A 19142-nucleotide genomic window follows, 5' to 3' on the forward strand; every position below is an offset into this window, starting at 1 on the left:
TGGGCCCTTAGTAAAAATAAAATTATGGAAAACTTGTATCGTTACCATGAGTTTGTCAGCTTCCCTATAGTGAATGACTTTTCTGATGAGATGAGTGGTTATATTAGTGTTGTCTTTTCTTTCAGGGTTGGTACTTAACAATTAATGGATTTTTAAAATATTGTACAGCCTAACAATGAATTAATCCAAAAAGGATATTAAGAAAACAACTTCATTTATAATAGCATCATCAAGAATAAATACTTACAAATAAAATTAATACACACATGAAAGACTTATACACTAAAAACTAAAAAACACTGATGAAAGACATTAAGGCAGACACAAATACATGCAAAGATATCCTGTGTTCATGGATTGGATAAATTAATATTATTAAAATATCCATACTACCTAAAGAGATCTACAGATTTAATGCAATCCCTATCAAAATCTCAATGCTAGTTTTTACAGAAATAGAAAAAACAATCCCAAAATTCATAGGATTTTAGGAACTACCAAAGGAACTACCAAAGACCCTATATAGCCAAAGCCATTTTGAGCAAGAAGAACAAAGCTCAAGGCATCATACTTCCTTATTTCAATATAGATTACAAAGCAACAGTAATCAAAACAGTATGATACAGACATAAAAACAGGCAAATATACCAGTGGAACAGAATAAAAAGCCCAGAAATAAACTAACCTACACATATACAGTCACGAATTGTGACAAGAGTGCCAAGAACACATAATGGAAAAAGAGTAGTCTCTTCAATAAATGGTGTTGGGAAAATTGTATCCACATGGAAAAATAAAATTAAATTAAACTCTTATTTTATAACCTTACAATACAAACAAAAATCAGTTCAAAATGGATTAAAGACTTAGACATAAAACCTGAAACTATAAAATTCCTAAGAGAAAGCACAGGGAAAACCTTCCTGACATTGGTCTTGGCAATGATTTATTGGATATGACACTGAAAGCACAAGCAACAAAAGCAAAAATAGACAAGTTACATCAAACTAAAAAGCTCCTACATAGCAAAGGAAAAAAATCAACAATATAAAAAGGCAAGTTATGGGATGAGAGAAAATATTTGCAAAGCACATATCTGATAAAGGGTTAATACCAAAATATACAAGAAACTCATGCAACTCAATAGCAAAATAATATTAATAATAACCCAATTTTTAAAATGGACAAAACAAACTGAATAGACATTCTCCACAGAGGACATACAAATGGTTAACAGGTACATGAAAAGGTGTCAAACATCACTAGTCATCAGGGAAATGCAATTGGAAACCACAATGAGGTACCCCCTCACACTTTGTAGAACGACTATTACCAAAAAACAAAAGATAACAAATGTTTATGAGGATGTGGAGAAAAGGAATCCTTGTAAACTGTTGATGGGAATGTAAATTAGTACAGCCATTATGGAAAGCAATATGGAGGTTTCTTAAAAAGATTAAACATAGAACTACTATGTGATCCAGCAATCCCACTTCTGGGTGTCTATCAAAAGGAATTGAAATCAGAAGCTTAAAGATGTATCCTCATTGCCGTGTTCATTGCAGCATTATTCACAACAGCCAAGATATGGAATCAACTGATTGTTCATTGACAGAATAATGGATAAAGAAAATACAGTGTATACATGCAATATTTAACCTTAAAAAAAAAAGAAGAAAATTCTGCCACCTGTGGCAACTTGGATGAACCTGAAGGATATTATGTTAAGTGAAATAAGCCAGATACAGAAGAACAAATATTACATGATGCCACTTACACGAAGAATCTAAAATAATCAAACTCACAGAAGCAGAAAGTGAAATGGTGGTTGCCAGGAGACAGAGGAAGGGGAAAATAGGGAGGTATTAGTCAAAAGGTACAAAGTTCCTGATGTACAAATTGCATAAGTCCTAGAGATCTACTGTACCATATACTCCCTATAGTTAACAATATTATATTTTATACCTAAAAGATGCTGAGGGTGGATCTTATGTTGTGTTCTTATCACATACATACAAATAGTAATAATAAATAAAAAGGTGGGAGAAACTTTGGAGGTGATGGATAGATTTATGTCATAGATTGTGGTGATAGTTTCATGGGAGCATACTTATCAAGTTGTACACTCTAAATATGTACCACTTTTTACATGTCAATCATACCTCAATAAAGTGGTTGAAGAAATATCGTATAAGGAAATATATCAATGTTTGAGACATCTGTGTAACTCGGTGAACCAATATTTACCAAAAGACTAATTAATGTAACAAGTATTAAAATTTATTTGACATGGTTTCAGAATTTACACTGGGAAATATCTTTAAGAAATTACTCTTTGTCAATTTTGGTATGGAAGCAAAAAAGAATATACACAATTATGTAAAAAGGCTATAAAAATATTTCTTCTTTTTCTAACTATGTATCTGCGTGAAGCCATATTTTCTTCAAATATGTCAATTAAGACTACCTACCACAACAGACTGATTGCTGAAGTGGACAGGAAAATCCACTGTCCTCCTTTAAAGCAGGTGATAAAGTTGCAAAAATGTAAAACAATACCACTCTTCTTTCTAACTTTTTGTATTGAAAAATACAGTATCTTTCTTAAGAATATGTTATTTATATCAACTATAAGTTCTTAATTGCTTTTTACATAAATACATTATAAATATTTAAAATTTTTAATTTTGCTTTTTAATGTAATAAATATAAATAGATATTACCCACATATAAACAAGCACTTTGGAGGTCTTCAATAATGTTTAAGAGTATAAAGGGGGCCTAAGTCCGAAACCTTTCAAAACATCCAGCCAACACACTATTAAATAGAATATGTTCTATTATCCTATCTTGACAATTCAGAATTAAATTTAAAATGCTTCTACTCCTCAGAAAACTACCTTGGAATATGAGAATACAGGGTGAGCCAGCCATTACCCCCGAGCCTGAAGCCTGTCCCCCTTTTCTTCTCCATGGACTACAAGGGGTCTTGAGGGTATGCAGGTGAATACCCAGATCACAAGTCCAAGCAGATATCCACCTGCTGCAAACAGCTACCTATTGGCCACCTTTCGGGCCTAGGGGTATGCATATCTACAGCAACATCCACTCTCAGAAAGACAGACACTTTGAAGAAACCTATGTAGGCCCTGGAGGCAGGATTTGGACCATTTGGGCAAGAAATCCAAGGTTCCAGGTACTCACAGCTTAGTCTAGATAGAAGGCAATGGGGCACAGGTTCCAGCTGGGCCCTTCTCCTCCACCCTTGTAGATTCTCCACTCCCAGAGGAACATAAGTCAGAAAAAGGCCATAGCAGGGCCGTTTGAATCAACAAAGGACCTCTTCCCTCTTTTTCTTGGGTCTAAAGGCAGTACTCTGTCAAATTCTTTATTGCCTCTGACCCACAGTTTTCTCTCTATAAACTCAGATGGTCAGACTAAATTCAATGTTGTACCAGTCCTTCCAGACTCTGTCTTGTTCCTAACCCAAGGAAGGTAGCATTAAGTTCTTGCTGAGTAATCAAAACTAATCTGTAAAGCATAAAACACTCTAAAAATTGGATACATTAAGTGAGCTTGATAGAAGGGAACCCTTTCTTTCCCACCAGTAAACTAAAATGGGGAACTCTAAAGCAACTCTAACTCTTCCTTTTTACTAATCTTAAATTCCAAATGTTAAGGAGAGATAATCTGTCCTTCCCATAATGTTTTCTCTGTGAGTCCTGCCTGTCAATGGAGTCTTAGTAAAAGCAAGTATAGGAGAAAAATGTGTCATCTGAAGGGTAATAAAAAAAAACTAACCTCATTCAGCCTTTATATATTCTACTTTAACAGTCTGTTATGGCTTCAGCTGCTGGCCTGGAGCGAGCAAAATAATTCAGTTGCATATAAAAGCAATTTAGGGCAATGATCAGTTGCATCTATCTCTGCCTCCTCCTCTGAATTCTTCCCCTAACTCATTCTCATAAATCAAAGTTAAACTATTTCCTCTGTGCTTCTATAACACCTTAAACTTCTATTAATAGCATACATAGTTTTTTCCTGCTTGTTAGAGTTATTTTTATATGCCTTTCTCATCATTACATTATTAATTTCTTTAGGATGATGACTGTGTTTCCATGATTCCTTTTCTTCCCAATGAGTTGGAATGCAATAATGTTTATTGGCTTGAAGTAGTCACATAATTTCCACTGACCGCAACTGTGAAATATCTGGAAGAAAGTGATGATGATGTTGTTGCACATTAAATTATGTCAAATAATTACTCTTGGAGATGGTCCCAATTTGTCTACTTGGCAAATATGTATTCATCCTTTAAGACTTGGCTCAAGGATCTCATCTTGACCCAGTACAATCAACCACATATATACATATATATACACACACATACATACATGTATTTATATATTCCTGCCTATGTTCACATAAAATTTTGGCAGATTCCACCAAATTGCCCTTCAAAAAAGATTGCACAAAATCGATTGTGACTTTTCCCCCACACCCTGGTAATACTGTTTATTATATACTTTATTTTTTTTCCATTTTGATGGGCAAAAATGACATCCCATCAAGGGTTCTTTAGTTTATATTTCCTGAATCATGAGGTTTAGTAACTTTTTAATACATACACTGGACACTTTAGAGTCTTTTCTTTTTAACTAACATGTTATATGCTTTCCTTTGGGGTTCTTTTTCTTTGGCTATTTGTCAAAGACAACTTGACTCTATTAAAGTATTTAGCAAATATTTTTGTGAATTTAAAACAAACTGAAAACAATCTAGGTCTCTATCAATGGAAAATGAATTCATAATTTATGGTATAGGTATATCCATACAATGAGATACTGCTATGGTTGAATGTGTCCCCCACAGGTCATGTGTTGCAAACTTAATCCCCAAGGCAATAGCCTTGAGAGGTGGGATTTTTAAGAGGTGACTAGGGATGAGGGCTCTGCCTTCATAGGTAGATTAATATCACTGTGGTAGAAATGGGTGAGTTATCAAAGGAGTGGATTTCTGATAAAAGAATGAGTTCAGCCCCTGTCCCATCTTTCTTGTGTGCACTCCCTCACTCCTCTGCCACCCACCACGGAATGACAAAGCAAGAAAACTCTTTCTGAATGTGGGTCTTTAACCTTTGACTTTCCGGTTTCAAGCACTGTAAGAAATAAATTTATGTTCTTTATAAGTTACCCAGTCTGTGATACTCTAGTTCACAACTGTTATAGAAGTTATTGAAAAATGCAGTGGACTGATTTGGAAAGATGCTCAAAATATGTTGTTAAGTGAACTAGAAAATGGCAGGATTATATATATAGTAGACTCCCCACTAAAGCACTTATGCCCATACTTATATCCACTCGTGAATTTATGGACAATAATAAGATGTGGATGTGGATGTTTCTAGTAGAGAGAAATGGCCTTGAGGGCAAGGTTAACTTTTAGTTTTTATTTTTTACTTTTTACTTTTATTTTTGTATAATAGCATGTATTACTTTTATAATAAAAATAATTAATAGTAACTTTGTAACATTGGCTTTAAAAAGTAATTTGCTTTTTAGGAGACACAGTAACAGGTGAGTCAGGTTCTTTCTTCTATACCATGCTGCCTCTGAGCAGAATCAAGGCTTTTCTGCAGCACATTGATGTTCCCAAGGGTAGGCTTTAATGGGCCCCCTGCTTTCCATCAAACAAAGGAAAGCCTCTGTGAGAGGTGGCAGAGAGCCATGGAAGGGAAGGCAGAAGGCTGAGAAAGTATCTGAGGATGAAGCATCATCAACCATGAGGGTGCACATTGCTTTCTCTTACTAATGATGATAACATCAGCTCTCATTGTCTGACAAAACTGAGGCTTTTCAGAAACTGCATTTCCCACACTGAGGTCAAGATACTTCTATTGCCAAGGAAGAGTAAATGGATAGGAGGAGGCAAATTCTCCAGAGATGAGGATAGTGCCGGAAGTGGAGGTAAGTGAATTATGGGCTGATGATTCAGCAGCAAATCACCCATGGAAATGTCCCACCCACCACCAGAGGCTGATTATTTTTCAAGGAACTTTGAGGTGGTTCAAGGAACCACCTATGTTCCTCAGGAGGTGGTAGAATAATGTGTGTCTCAAACTTTACTTCCTAAGAATTCCTAACATTAGATGTGCCTTCCTACAAATTGAACTCGGTGTCTCGTGTTTTCTTAAAATCCACGATTTTTATTTTTTTTTAATTTTTTTTTAAATTTTTTATTTTTTTGATTTTTAAATCCTATTCTATGACTCATCTGTGTTGGTGATAGTAGAAAAATTTGTATTCCCTGTATTTTCAGTGATATCTGTTGATTAGGAAAATGAGCTGTGTGTATTCCCTAAAGCATATTCAATTATTATTGGATAGAAAGGAGGTTTTGAATTAGGCATACCTGGCTTTGATCTGCTTGTCACATATTTTTGCTCATGTCATTTAATCCCTGAACTGCAACTTTCCTAACATCTGTAAAAGAAAATTGCAATTTCATCTCTCTCTAGAATCTTATGAAAACTAAACAGAAAAAAATATATATATCTCAGTACCTTTAACATAATGGGTATTAATTTAAATGCTACATTTTTCACTTTAAAATTGTTTTAAAATCTGAAAAAAAACCCATATTTATGAGTTCTACATTACTTAGAATTAGTTCCAGCAGTGTACTTAATAAAATAGCAGCGGCTTAAACAGGATGGAGTGTAATTTTTCTCTCATGTAAGAGAAATTTGAAGGATTATAGTCCAGGGCTGGTTTCGATAGAAGAGACTCAAAATTGCTTCTGTATTTCTGATCCGCCATTTTTAGCACATTACTTTCATGCTGAAGAGTGCCTAATGGCCCATGATGGAAGCTTCACCAAAGCTGTCATATGCAAATTCCAGGCAGAATAAAGAAAGGTAGAAGGAAAGGGCAACACCCAATTACCCTGATTTGATCATTACCCATTATATGCTCATATCAAAACATCACATGTACCCCACAAATATGTACAACTAGTATATATCTATAATAATTAAAAATAAAAAACTTTAAACAAAGACTGAGAAATATAATATTTTAATTAGGTACAATGCTGCCCCAAATATGTTAGTAAGGATGAAGGAGAGAACTGATATTAAGCAAGCAATCCGTAGTCTCTGCCACAACTAGCTATTATGATACGCTAATAGCTAACACTTATTGAGTGGTTACTATTAACATAAGCATTTGGGGCTCATGATGTAGGTACTCTCTTCTTCGTTTTAGAGATGATATAACAGAGACTTAAAGAGGGTAAGTTAATAAGCAGCAAAGCCAGGATTTGCACCAAGGCAGGGTGTCAGGAGAGCCAACTTTCTTAAGTGGGCTGCCTTCCAGTGCTATGGCTGGGGATTCTCACATACAGTTTTAATAGATTTTCCAAATACCAGTAGGAAAGTTGAAATTCTAAAGCATAAAATGGTCAGTTATCTGATGGAATTGCTGCTGCCAATCAGTCGTGTGTTTGAAGATACTGGTTTTGCTAAAGGGATTGGATCTCTAGCTGGCATTTCATTCTATGACTATGACTAAAGCATAGCCAAATATAGTCTCCAGTCTTGGTGTTTTGATCTTAAGGAAGAAACTTTCTCCGGCTTGAAGGCAAGTTATATATATATTCATTCAGTCTTGCGTTCATTCTTTCATTGTACCATTAAGAATTTTTGGATTGGTTCTATTTAAGACCCTAGGAATACAAAGATAATAAGGCAGCATCCCTATCCTAAAAGCTCATAGATAGAGCAGTTGATTTTAAGTAATTCAATCACAACCCAAAGGAAGAAGGTGAATATAGTTAACAATAATGTGTTGTATATTTTGAAACAGCTGAAAGGGAGAATTTTAAATGTTCTCACCACCAAAAAATGATAAATATTTGAGATTATTCATATGCTAATTACCCTGATTTGATTATTCCACAATGTACACATGTATTGTAATATCACCTTGTACCCCGTAAATATGTACAACTATTATATGTCAATTAAAAATAAAACTCAAAAAATACATTTTATATTGCAGCCCCATACACTTCCTACTCACACAACACACTCAAAATTTTATGAAATATTTATTCTTACTCTATGGAATGTACTCTGATATTTTCTATGTATTCTACTCTGTTCTTCCTTTTAATGTGGAATGCCGTAACTAAAATTAATTCCAGGTACTGATGAGTTGTGACCTATAATTTTAAGAACACACATCTATGGAAAAAGAAAGGCCATTAAACTGATAAATTCAATATGATATTGAAATACTCTAAGAGCTGTATGAACAATGAGCCCTTGAACTGCAAAGAAAAAGACTAACTCTTCCTGGGGGATGTTGGGGTAGGCAACATTAGGGTGCACTCTGAATTGAGTCTTAAGGGATAAAGGGGAAATTGTCATGTGGGAAATGGAAGGAAGGACATTCCGAGCAAAGGAAACAGCGTGTGATTGGTGTGTAGGTGTGAGAGAGAATGGTAGAAAGCCAAGCAAGTGAGTTTAAGTATTGCAGGAAGGCTAGGGAGAATGCTGGTTTGGACTTACAGGAAAAGTATAGCTGTGCTGTGAAATGGCCTTAAGTAGACTGGATACTTCTCAGAGATCAGAAGTAGCTGATTCACACTCATCAGATCAGTTTCTATGTCTAGCAACAATGTGCACTGAAGACCTGACCAGTTCCAGTCGGCACTTATGTTCTGTGCTAAGGTCACAGAGGAGAGAAAGATTTGACCTTGACCTTGACCTTGAGATATTTGGTTTAAAGAAGCTAGATGTACAAATAATTTTGATACCACATGATTAGTTCTATCACAAGTTGTGTACACAGAGCAGTGGGTGCACAAAGGAAAAATATATGAGTCCTGCTTGTGAGAATTGCGAATACTTTCAGAGGGCTAAGTGTGGAAACAAGTAGTGGGAGTTTCAGCTTATTTTAAGAGTCAGTGGCTGTTAGATGGACAATCTCAGTGCTAGTGGGAGTCTAAATTAATATAACACTTATGGAAAGGAACTCGGCAATATGTTTCCATAGACATAAAAATATTCATAGCTGGCTGGGCTCGGTGGCTCATGCCCGTAATCCCAACACTTTGGGAGGCCAAGGTGGGTGGATCACCTGAGGTCAGAAATTCAAGACCAGCCTGGTCAACATGGTGGCATCCCATCTCTACTAAAAAAAAAAAAAAAAAAATTAGCTGGGCATGCTGGCAGGAGCCTGTAATCCCAGCTACTTGGGGGACTGAGGCAGGAGAATCACTTGAACCCGGGAGGCAGAGGTTGTAGCGAGCCAAGATCACACCATTGCATTCCAACCTGGGCAACAAGAGTGAAACTCCATTTCAAAAAAAAAGAAATCATAGCCTTTTGCCAAACAATGTTATTTATACAAGGCTATCTCAAATGTAATTTAAAGAGAGACCCGGGCCTCATGGGGCCTCTTCATTTCACCACGGTGTCGCATTCAAAGACATATAATCCAGCAAACAAATGTATTTGAAATTGGTGCCAGTTTTAACTACATCTCTGGAAGAACACTAAAGAAGTTCCAGCATAGCTTCAGCTAGATCTGCTATCACACATTGGAACGGAAGGGGTGTACCATGTCTGTGTGTACATCCCAGAAGAGGCCTAAGCTCCTTGCCAGAGTTAAAGGCATGAAGAGGGGGAGGCGTGAAGAGGGGAGAGAATAAAGTTATTCAGAAATTAAGCTAGCTTGGCATCTGTAACAGCAGAGAGCCAAAGCTGGCCAGGAGAATGTGATCTCCATAGAAATTTGTCCAACACTATAGAGAAACAGTTTGTAACTTCCACAAGATGTGAAAATGGAGAGAGGAAGTCAAGAAAGTCTCATGTAAATTATCCTGAGTAACATCTGGAATTTATTTGTAAAAATGGAAAGTTGCTCCAAAGTGTGCAGAGTAGGAGAACAATCAATTAAATGATTGATTAAATCATATTCTTAGGACATAATATTTGCATGCATTGACTGTTACACTGTAGAAAAATTGTTAAGGAATGGGGAAAGCAGGGTATACAAATGAATGTTTGTAAAAATATATTTATATGTAGGAATATAAAAAAGAATAATAAAAAGTAAATCTAAATGTTAACTGGATATATGATATTTAAATTTTATTCTTTTTATTTTTCTACATTTTGTACATTGCATATAAGGAACTTGTATTCCTGTCTGTATTCAAAGAAAGTTTTAGTCATTGGCTGAACAAGAGAAATGACTAAAATGTGGAATTAAGAAATAATTACAAGGCCAAGTTTTAACATTCTAGAAGCCTGCTAGGCTTTCTATTTTCACTCCACTGTTATAAAAACCGGGGCTCAGGAAGCTAGCAAGGTAATAATTGTATTATGTAAAAATGGAGCATTAAACTTTAGTTATGCAAAGTATAAAAAGGTGTTATTTTAAAAGAATCCTGTAGTCAAATACTTACTTGCATAGGTTACTTAAAAGCAGAATTTCATGGAGCCTTTATCAGTAATAGTCACAATTATGGCAACTAGATCATGTTATTTTATTTTATTTCTGTCCTTACAGCAATCTTATGAATTGAGTAGTGTCTACATGCTTCAGATAGGAAAACTTAATTTTGCCATGATTAAGACATTTATGCAGGTTCACAGATAATCAATGAAACCAAGACACAAGGCTACCCTTGTCCTTTCAGCCAAGCTAAGTAACTACATCAGGGGAACTTCAGGTCATTTCCAAGAAGAGAAAGGCAAAAAGCCTCAAAATAAGCAGATGTGATACAGGCAACACATTCACAGAAAAGTAAATCTCTTATTTGTTACTTTCTCTGGACAATGGTGCCAACAGAGCTGAGATATCTATTCTGTAGAGCAGTATGGATTAAGAAGTGGAAAAATTCTGCTAAATGTGAATTAAGAAGTGGAAAATTCTGTCTAAATTAACACAATCCTTAGTACTTCCTACTTTTTTAACAGAAAATTTTCTATCATCACTATAGCTGTTGCATGGAGGTTTTAGAATACAATTTAAAACCTGATCGATTGACATTTAAGTTTATAATTCACCTTGGAAGAAGTCAGAGCTGAGCACTGCCACCAGTCCCTACCTTCCTCAGATTTGCTAGCTCCAATCACTGAAGCCTATTACATTATGCTGTGTCCCACTAAGTAATTCAAGCATATCTTTGCCTGGAAAATAATACAATCGCAACCTCAACTCACTGGCCAGAGACACCATCCGTTGTGATAAAGATAGGTCTTGAGTATGACCACCCTGTTGGCCCTCTCTGTCTCCCACCTTCAAATGGTATGGGCCGAGTCTTGTTTGCAAGGTTGACCTCTGACTTGCTTTTCCTTCCTAAATGCAGCTTGTTTTCTAGGACTTTCATCCCCTGCAATTTACTTAGTTTAGGCTCGACTTTTTCCCCAGCCTCTTCCCTGACACCATACTCAGCATATATTCTCTGTCACCTCTTGACTGCCAAGGTTCACTGCATAGTTAGTATTCTTGTTAGGACACCCACACATTACCAGCACTACTTAAAATCCCTCTCTCAACCTTGGAATATCATGATGCTTAATCAACACTTGCCTTTTAATCTCTCTGACTTTGAGACCTCCTGTCAGGACCACCATTGTTCTAATATGATTTGCCCTAATGTCTTCTCTTTAGTGCCTCTCTCCAGAAATCTTCCCTGTTTGTTTCCTAAATCCACCCAAGAGAGACCCTGCTAATCCCCGTTTGTTATTGCTTCTCTTTCTCCTGTTTTCTTAATGAGTGCAATGAGATGAGGAAGTGGGTTGGAATTAAGGAATAGCTTTAAATTTCAATCAATATTTTTTGAGCTTCCACTATGTTTCAGACATTGCGCTAAGTCCCATGGGATGTGGAAATGATTGTGGCATACTCGTACCCTTATTGTGTGGAGTTTACTGACTTCCAAGTAAGGAAAAAAATGAATAAAAGCAATTCTAAGACAAGCTGGAATGAAATATGTGCTAAACAGCAGTGTGGTTTGGAAATAAATAACGAGAAACAATTGTTTTATCTGTGGCCATCAAGAAAGCCTCCTGGAAAATAAAGCATTTGAGCTAAGCTTTGAAGAAGAGGCGAACTATATGCAAGTGAAAAAAAAAACATTCTGGGCTCTGGGAATGGAAAAGATTAGTATATGAGATAGCGTATGATAGATTTGGGATTTAAGAATTCTCTATGCAGCAGGGAGTGAAGGCTTTTAGAGAAAAATTTGAAAAGCACCTGGAAAGCTAGCTTCAGCTCCGTGCTGAATCTTGTAGAATCCTAAACATTGTGGTAAGGACTCAGTTGTTTTTTGTAGATTCACTGCCAGGTTTTGGGAAAAAGATGTACGTGATTTTTGCGTGATCATTTTCTAAGGCCTTTACACTCAGTGATAGGAGTCTACAGATTTAGGTAGGTGACGTGTGAGCAAAAGAGAGTGTGCCTGGGAGCAAGGGAGACTAGAGGCAGGGCAACCAGCAAGAAGACTGTTCTGGTAATCAAAGTGGGAGGATGAGAGTCTAATCAGAGCAGAGGCAGTGGGAGGGTAACAGCTATGACTACACTGGGCAAAGGAATCTCTATAACCTGCAGCCTAATTTAGCAGATGCTGCAATTAAGGTTGCAAAACATTTTCTATTTTGGCTGCTCATACTTATTTATCCTGGTCCCAGTTTTTGAAGGGTAATCTCAGATCTGAGGCAGATTTTTGAAAATATTTTTGAAAAAATTCCGCTTGCATGATGTCAACAAGAATAAAAAACACATTTTAATTGGGAGAAAAAAAGAAGAGAGAAAAGTTTTTTATTTGTTTAAATATTGAATATCTGAAAGGCATATTTTAATATGTAAGAACCACTGCCTTAAACTGGGTACAAAATAAGGAGTAAGATTTGGTGGATTTCATTCCAAACAATAGCTTAAAATAAACAAAAATTTAATTCTTGGGGTTTAAAAAAAATTTTTTTTTAAGACCACTGAAGAGTGACCAAATAAGCTTATGAAATAGCCACTTGGTATAGACAGAACTCTTTCATTCCCAGAGAAAGAGTCGGGAACCAGTTTTGGGGTATAGGGCTCTGGATGATAAATACCCTCCATTAAGTTGGAAATGCCACAAATCCTAAATCTAGATGGTAATGTGAGTAGATGGATAAGAGAAATACATTAGAAACAAAGACTCACAAATCTGGAGGAAACATTAGAGGTCATGGACTCCAATCTCTTCATCCCCAAGATGAGGAAATTGGATCCAAAGAGATTAAATAACTTGCCCAAAGTCTAATGTTAGTTTTTTGCAAAACCAGGGTGTAGATTTGCTTTATTTCCCAATTATATCCCTCTTCTGTTTAAACCATTCATTGCTCTGCCTGAAGCTTCTCAGTGCCCAGACAAGCAAGCTATTAGGAGAAGCACTTTCCACACCCAGTGATCAGCAGCTGTCGTAGGCTGGGAGTAGAGATGTGGGTCCTTAAGATGATATGAAAAATGCTAGGACTCCACTCAGTGTACGGTCTACATAATCCTTCTCACAATGTTCCCCTTCCTCCACAGTCAGATCCCCTTTTCCGAGCTGTATCTCTGTGACCTCCTATGCTTTTCAGAGTTACCCTTACTGTTCATTTCTATTTTAACTTGATTTCACCTTTCTCTTACTATTTTTCCTTCCACCACCCTCATGTCCAAATCCCACCAAAACTAAGTCAGTGTCTGCTTCCATTTCAAGAGCGACTGCTTCTCTGGAAATTTCTAGAGCCTTTTCCACACTGATGGAAAGCTAGAGTTGTAAGCATTGGGGAAGTATGTAAGCATCTGCTTTTTTAATAGTTTGGAGACTAATTTCCTAGACAACGTAGGCAAAAACAAGAACATAATGAATAAACTTAAATTATTTTTTCTTATGGCTCCCTTGTGAATTCCCCTGCCACAAATTGTTAATTACAGAAAGGCCTCCGTGAATGTAGGTAAAAATTATAATGTCACATTTACTTCTCCCTGTTGAGGTAGGAAAATAATGTATCTATCAATGCATGCATGAAAACTAATACATTGCTATAAGTAGACAAGACAAGGAAATCAATTGCTGCAATTTTAGATGTCAGTGTTCCTAAATATCAGAATGGAATGGTGGATAAGTGACGGAACAATGATATGTCTTAGGAAAATGAAGCATTATAATGTGCCAAGTCTATTACACATTTTTACACACCTTATTTTATTTAATATTCATATCAAACCTTAGTGGTAGTTTATTAATTACTATCCCCCACACTTTTACAATTATTAGGAAAAAATTAAGGAGGCCAAAAATTGCTCCTAAACTAGTAACTGTCAAACCGGAGATTCAACACTAAGTTTATTTGATTAAAAATTCCATGTTCTTCCTACATGCTCTGCTGCTTCCTGGACTAAATCTTTAAGAACAGATTATAATAGTCAAAAGTTATTGAGTGTGTATTATAGTCTAGGCACTATTTTAAGTGCTTTATATGTTCAATTCCTTTAATCCTCATAACTACCCTATGAGGTACATACTATTATTTTTCTCATTTCAGAGATGAAAGAGGATAATAAATAACTTTCCCCCAACCACATAGCTATCGCATGGCAGCCACACTATGATTTAACACCAGATACTCTGGCTCTAGAGTACAAATTCTTGACCATCAGATTATAATATATCATTTAATTTTATTCAATTTTGTTCTTTTCATTCCATTCTATTCCACTTATCCTTCTTTCTTTCTCTCTCTTTCCTTCTACTGGCTTTCTGTCTCTCTCCCTTACTTTTTTTCCCCAAACATTCACTGAACCACTACAATTTCCAAGGGATTGTAGATAAGATGAATGATCTAAGGTTAAGGAACTCAGAGGGAAAGTGACAAGCAAATACATCATTTCAATGGATGCCATAAAAGTGAATACAGAGTATATATTTATAGATATACATTATGTGAATATATATGGAATATATAAGTATATACATGCAAGCACACATGCATACATACACACACACACAGAGACACATGATTGGGGTTAATCTTGTGTGGGTGGTCCATACTTAGGAAAATGCTAACTTAGACAAAACTGAAATAACTAATAATGACTCAAATCTGAACAGTCACAAGACACTCTCTGACTCCCTCCCCATCAATCTATATTCAGCTTTACTTATCAAGCCTTTGTGGTGCACTTCTAATATTACCTCCTCAAGCTTAATTACCATCTGTTAATTATACTTTACAATTGTCACATTTAATTCTCACAGCCTTGACAAGTAACTATGATTTGTTGCATTTTGAAAATTGAAGAAACTGAGCTCAGAGAATTTAAATAACTTGCCCAAGATCCTCGATCTAATCGGTGATAGTGGAAAATCATATCTACACCATTGCAATTCCAAGGCCTGCACCCTTTCTTCTGTGGCATACCTCACCCATAAAGCTTTCTTTACTAGCCAGTTCTCAGCACTATTTAACACATTGTGCCACAGTAAATTATTATCTAGCTGATTTCCACTTACTAGAATTGTATCCTTAACTCTGTAGTCTACAGCCACGGACTATCTTTTATTTTTCTGTCTACCACAAATTGCTTGGCACTCATAAAGGTATTTAGCAGGAGCTCAAGAAATGCTGTACTCAATTTCCTGGAGGTGCCAGATGCTCCAAGAAATTTCCTCTATGCTCTTGGGTGACTCAGTGTCATTAACCTCTCCTCTTTAACAGGAGGAAATCCACACATTTTTTTGGTGTTTGAGTCACAGGAATTTCAGAAACAGCAATTATGTACTGTGACCAACCCACAATGAATCAAGGTATGGATATTAATTAGCAAATAGAATATTAACTGAGGAGAAGTGTGTTCTTTTCAGAAAACAGATTTCTAAAGTCTCTGTGCCAGAAGATTAATAGATATGCCAAGCCTCCAGAGAATCTTTTTACTTCCCCCGGAACCAGGATGGGTATAGTGTGCTAAAATCCTTTCATGAACTACGTGTGGTGCAAGAGCAAATGGTGACTCTGCAGGGTGGTCATGGAAACCAAACACTGGGACCCTGCAGGTTCAGAGGCTGGCCTCTCACTCCTTGTCAGTCATCCCAGGACAGAATCAAAAGCAAGATGCTCCATGAGAGATGGGTTCACTGCCACCATTGATATGACCATGACCTGCCACAGAGCTTCCACCTGGCTCACCAGGGGCTTGCTCCTTGAAAAGATAAAAGAAACAAGAACCAAATTTTATTGAACCAGGACCAGAGAGAATGACTAGATGATCTAAAATTAAGGATCATTAAAGCAAGGCCAAGAGATTAGAGAGCTACAAAGTTGTTTTATATATAAAGAAACAAAACCCAAGGAAACCTTTTCACCCTTATCGATCTGTAGATCATTCCTCTCAAAGCAAAAGAAGTTAAAGAGAAAGAAAGAACAAGTCGTATGTGGCAAAATAGAGAGGTAGCAGTCCTGTCATATTTAGAGGAAAATAGCAAGTTCAGGTTTCAGGTTTATGTAAATGAAGAGAGAAACCATCCCAAAACAATAATTAATTGGAGACCTACATTTTATAAAATGTAAGAAGCAAAACTTCCTCAGAAATCAAGTTGATGGGCCATTTTATTTAAAATCTTAGAACTTGAGCTACTTTGAAGTGCAGAAATAGTTATCTGCAATGGACAGTATATAGATTTATTAAAAGAAATAGGCAATTCAGGGCCGTAAGTAATGAAAAACAACAATATAGGAAAAAAGCATAGACTTTTCCTTATCCACAACTGGCTAAGGATTTTCATTAATAATTTTAAAGCAGAACCTCATTGTTTACTATTTAGAGATTGTTAGATTATAGTTATACTTTAGTAAAATATCTTTTGTTGTCATTTCATGGTTTGGGTTTGTCCTTCTCCATTCTTTCATCTTTTTATGGCCATTGCAAAATCATAAGTCTACAAGCACTCCATGCATAATCATTATTCTATACTGGGTACCAGTTGAACCCTGCTTGGAAATTTTAGGTAACATTCTGATGTTATGAATGAGCAAACAAGGCATACAATATCCTCAGCAGCCCATGTTTTTGGCTAAGCTTATTACTGTCTAAATGTGACCACAGAATGCAACACATTGAACTTATGTTCAAAGTAAAAACATGTTTTCTACATGACCAGAATACTAATTGTATTAGTTCATTTTCACACTGCTATAAAGAACTGCCTGAGGCTAGGTAATTCATAAAGGAAAGAGGTTTAATTGATTCACAGTTCTGCATGGCTAGGGAGGTCACAAGAAACTTACAATCATGGCAGGAGACACCTCTTCACAGGGCAGCAGGAGAGAGAAGAAGCAAGGAACGAAGGGGAAAGAGCTCCTTATAAAACCATCAGATCTCATGAGAACTTACTCACTATCATGAGAACAGCATGGAGGAAACTGCCCCCATGGTCTAATCACCTCCTACCAGGTCTCTTCCTAGACACATGGGAATTATGGAGATTACAATTCAAGATGAGATTTGGGTGGGGACAGAGCCAAACCATATCACTAATTCAAAGGAATTGAGGAATTCAAGATGCTGTAAAGATTTAAGAATTCAAGATAGTGGAAATATTAAAAGCAAAAAAGAATCTAAATACCCAACAGGAGGGTTTAAAGACAAACCTCAGAGAAAACAGAGTTTGAAGAGAAATGCAAATAAAATGAAACTATTGCAAAACTCAAACTTTACTAAAAGATGGCCCAGACTTGCTCTTCTCTAGCCTCACTGACTATAGTTAATTTGAGAATTATTAATATGTGTTAAGTTTTAAGAATTATTGTGGAAATGTGTATGTTTTGTGCTGTGTGGATGTGTGTCTATGTGAATGTGCTTTTCTGTAAAAAAAGAGATACAAAAGTGACTCGAGAAAGATGTCAGCAAGATGGCAGAATAAGACTTTCCAATGCTCAGTCCCCTACGAAACATTAATTTGAAAACTATCCACACACACAAAAAAATCGCATTCATAAGAGCTAAAGGAAATAGGTGAGAGACTACTGTACCTAGATGTAGCACAGAAATAAAGTGATACATTGAAGATGGTAGAAAGGACAGTTTTACAATGTTTGAATGACTCTTTCCTCAATTTCAGGTAGCACACATAGAAAGAGACACCCTCTGTGTGGGAAAATGAGAAGGAAGTGAGCACTAGATGTTGCCTCAGACCCTAGTACCAGACGCATCCTAGTAAATCCGGTGCCATGCAGGCCGCCACTGGCCCCAGACTCTAGGCCAGTACCAGAAGATTAAGCTTCCAGGCCTTCCCTGGTGCCAGACAGGATTTTGCAGCCTCAGGCTCCAGAACCCAAAGAAATTAAATAATTCAAGATGCTGCAAAGATTTAAGAATTCAAGACAATGGAAGTATTAAAAGCAAATAAGAGTCTAAATACCTGACAGGAGGGTTTAAAGACAAGCCTCACAGAAACAGATTTTTAAGACAATTGCAAATAAAATTAAACTGTTGCAAAGGTCTCAGGCTCCAGGCTTTGCCTGGTAGACTTGGTCTCTGGGCCTTCCCCACTGCTGAGTAGAGCCAACAGTCTCAGGCTTCAGATTAGCCCTAGTCCAAGCTTCAACCCCACCCCAGCACCAGGCTATCTCCCAAAGCCCTAGTCGTCAGGCCAGCACTCATAGACCCAGACTCCAGGACAATCCCTGTGGATATAGGATACAGGTCCACCCATTGTCAAGCCTGCCCCTACGGCCCCTGGCTCTAAGCCTGCTCCAGGTTTCAGACCAGCCCAGGGCCATGTTGGCACACATAGACCCAGGCTTTGGGCCCACTCTAGTGCCAGGTTGGGATCCCTGGCCTCAGGCACTAGGCCAGAATGCATAGACAGAGGGTCCAAGTCTTTCTAGTGCCAGGCTGGTCCCTGTTGCTCTACCTTCCAGGCCAGCCCCTGCCATTCAATGATCTAGTAGACTTAAGAGTACACGTATTCTGTAGCAAACCCAAGGTCTAAGTCCCTCCCAGCAGACCCTAGTGTCAGGTCAGTCCCTACAGACTGAGGCCCCAGGGCCACCCTTGCAAACCTTGGACTCAGGCCCACCTTTGTGAACTCAGTCCCCAGAC

The sequence above is a fragment of the Theropithecus gelada genome, chromosome 1 (genome assembly GCF_003255815.1).
Source record: "Theropithecus gelada isolate Dixy chromosome 1, Tgel_1.0, whole genome shotgun sequence".
Classification (NCBI taxonomy): domain Eukaryota; kingdom Metazoa; phylum Chordata; class Mammalia; order Primates; family Cercopithecidae; genus Theropithecus; species Theropithecus gelada.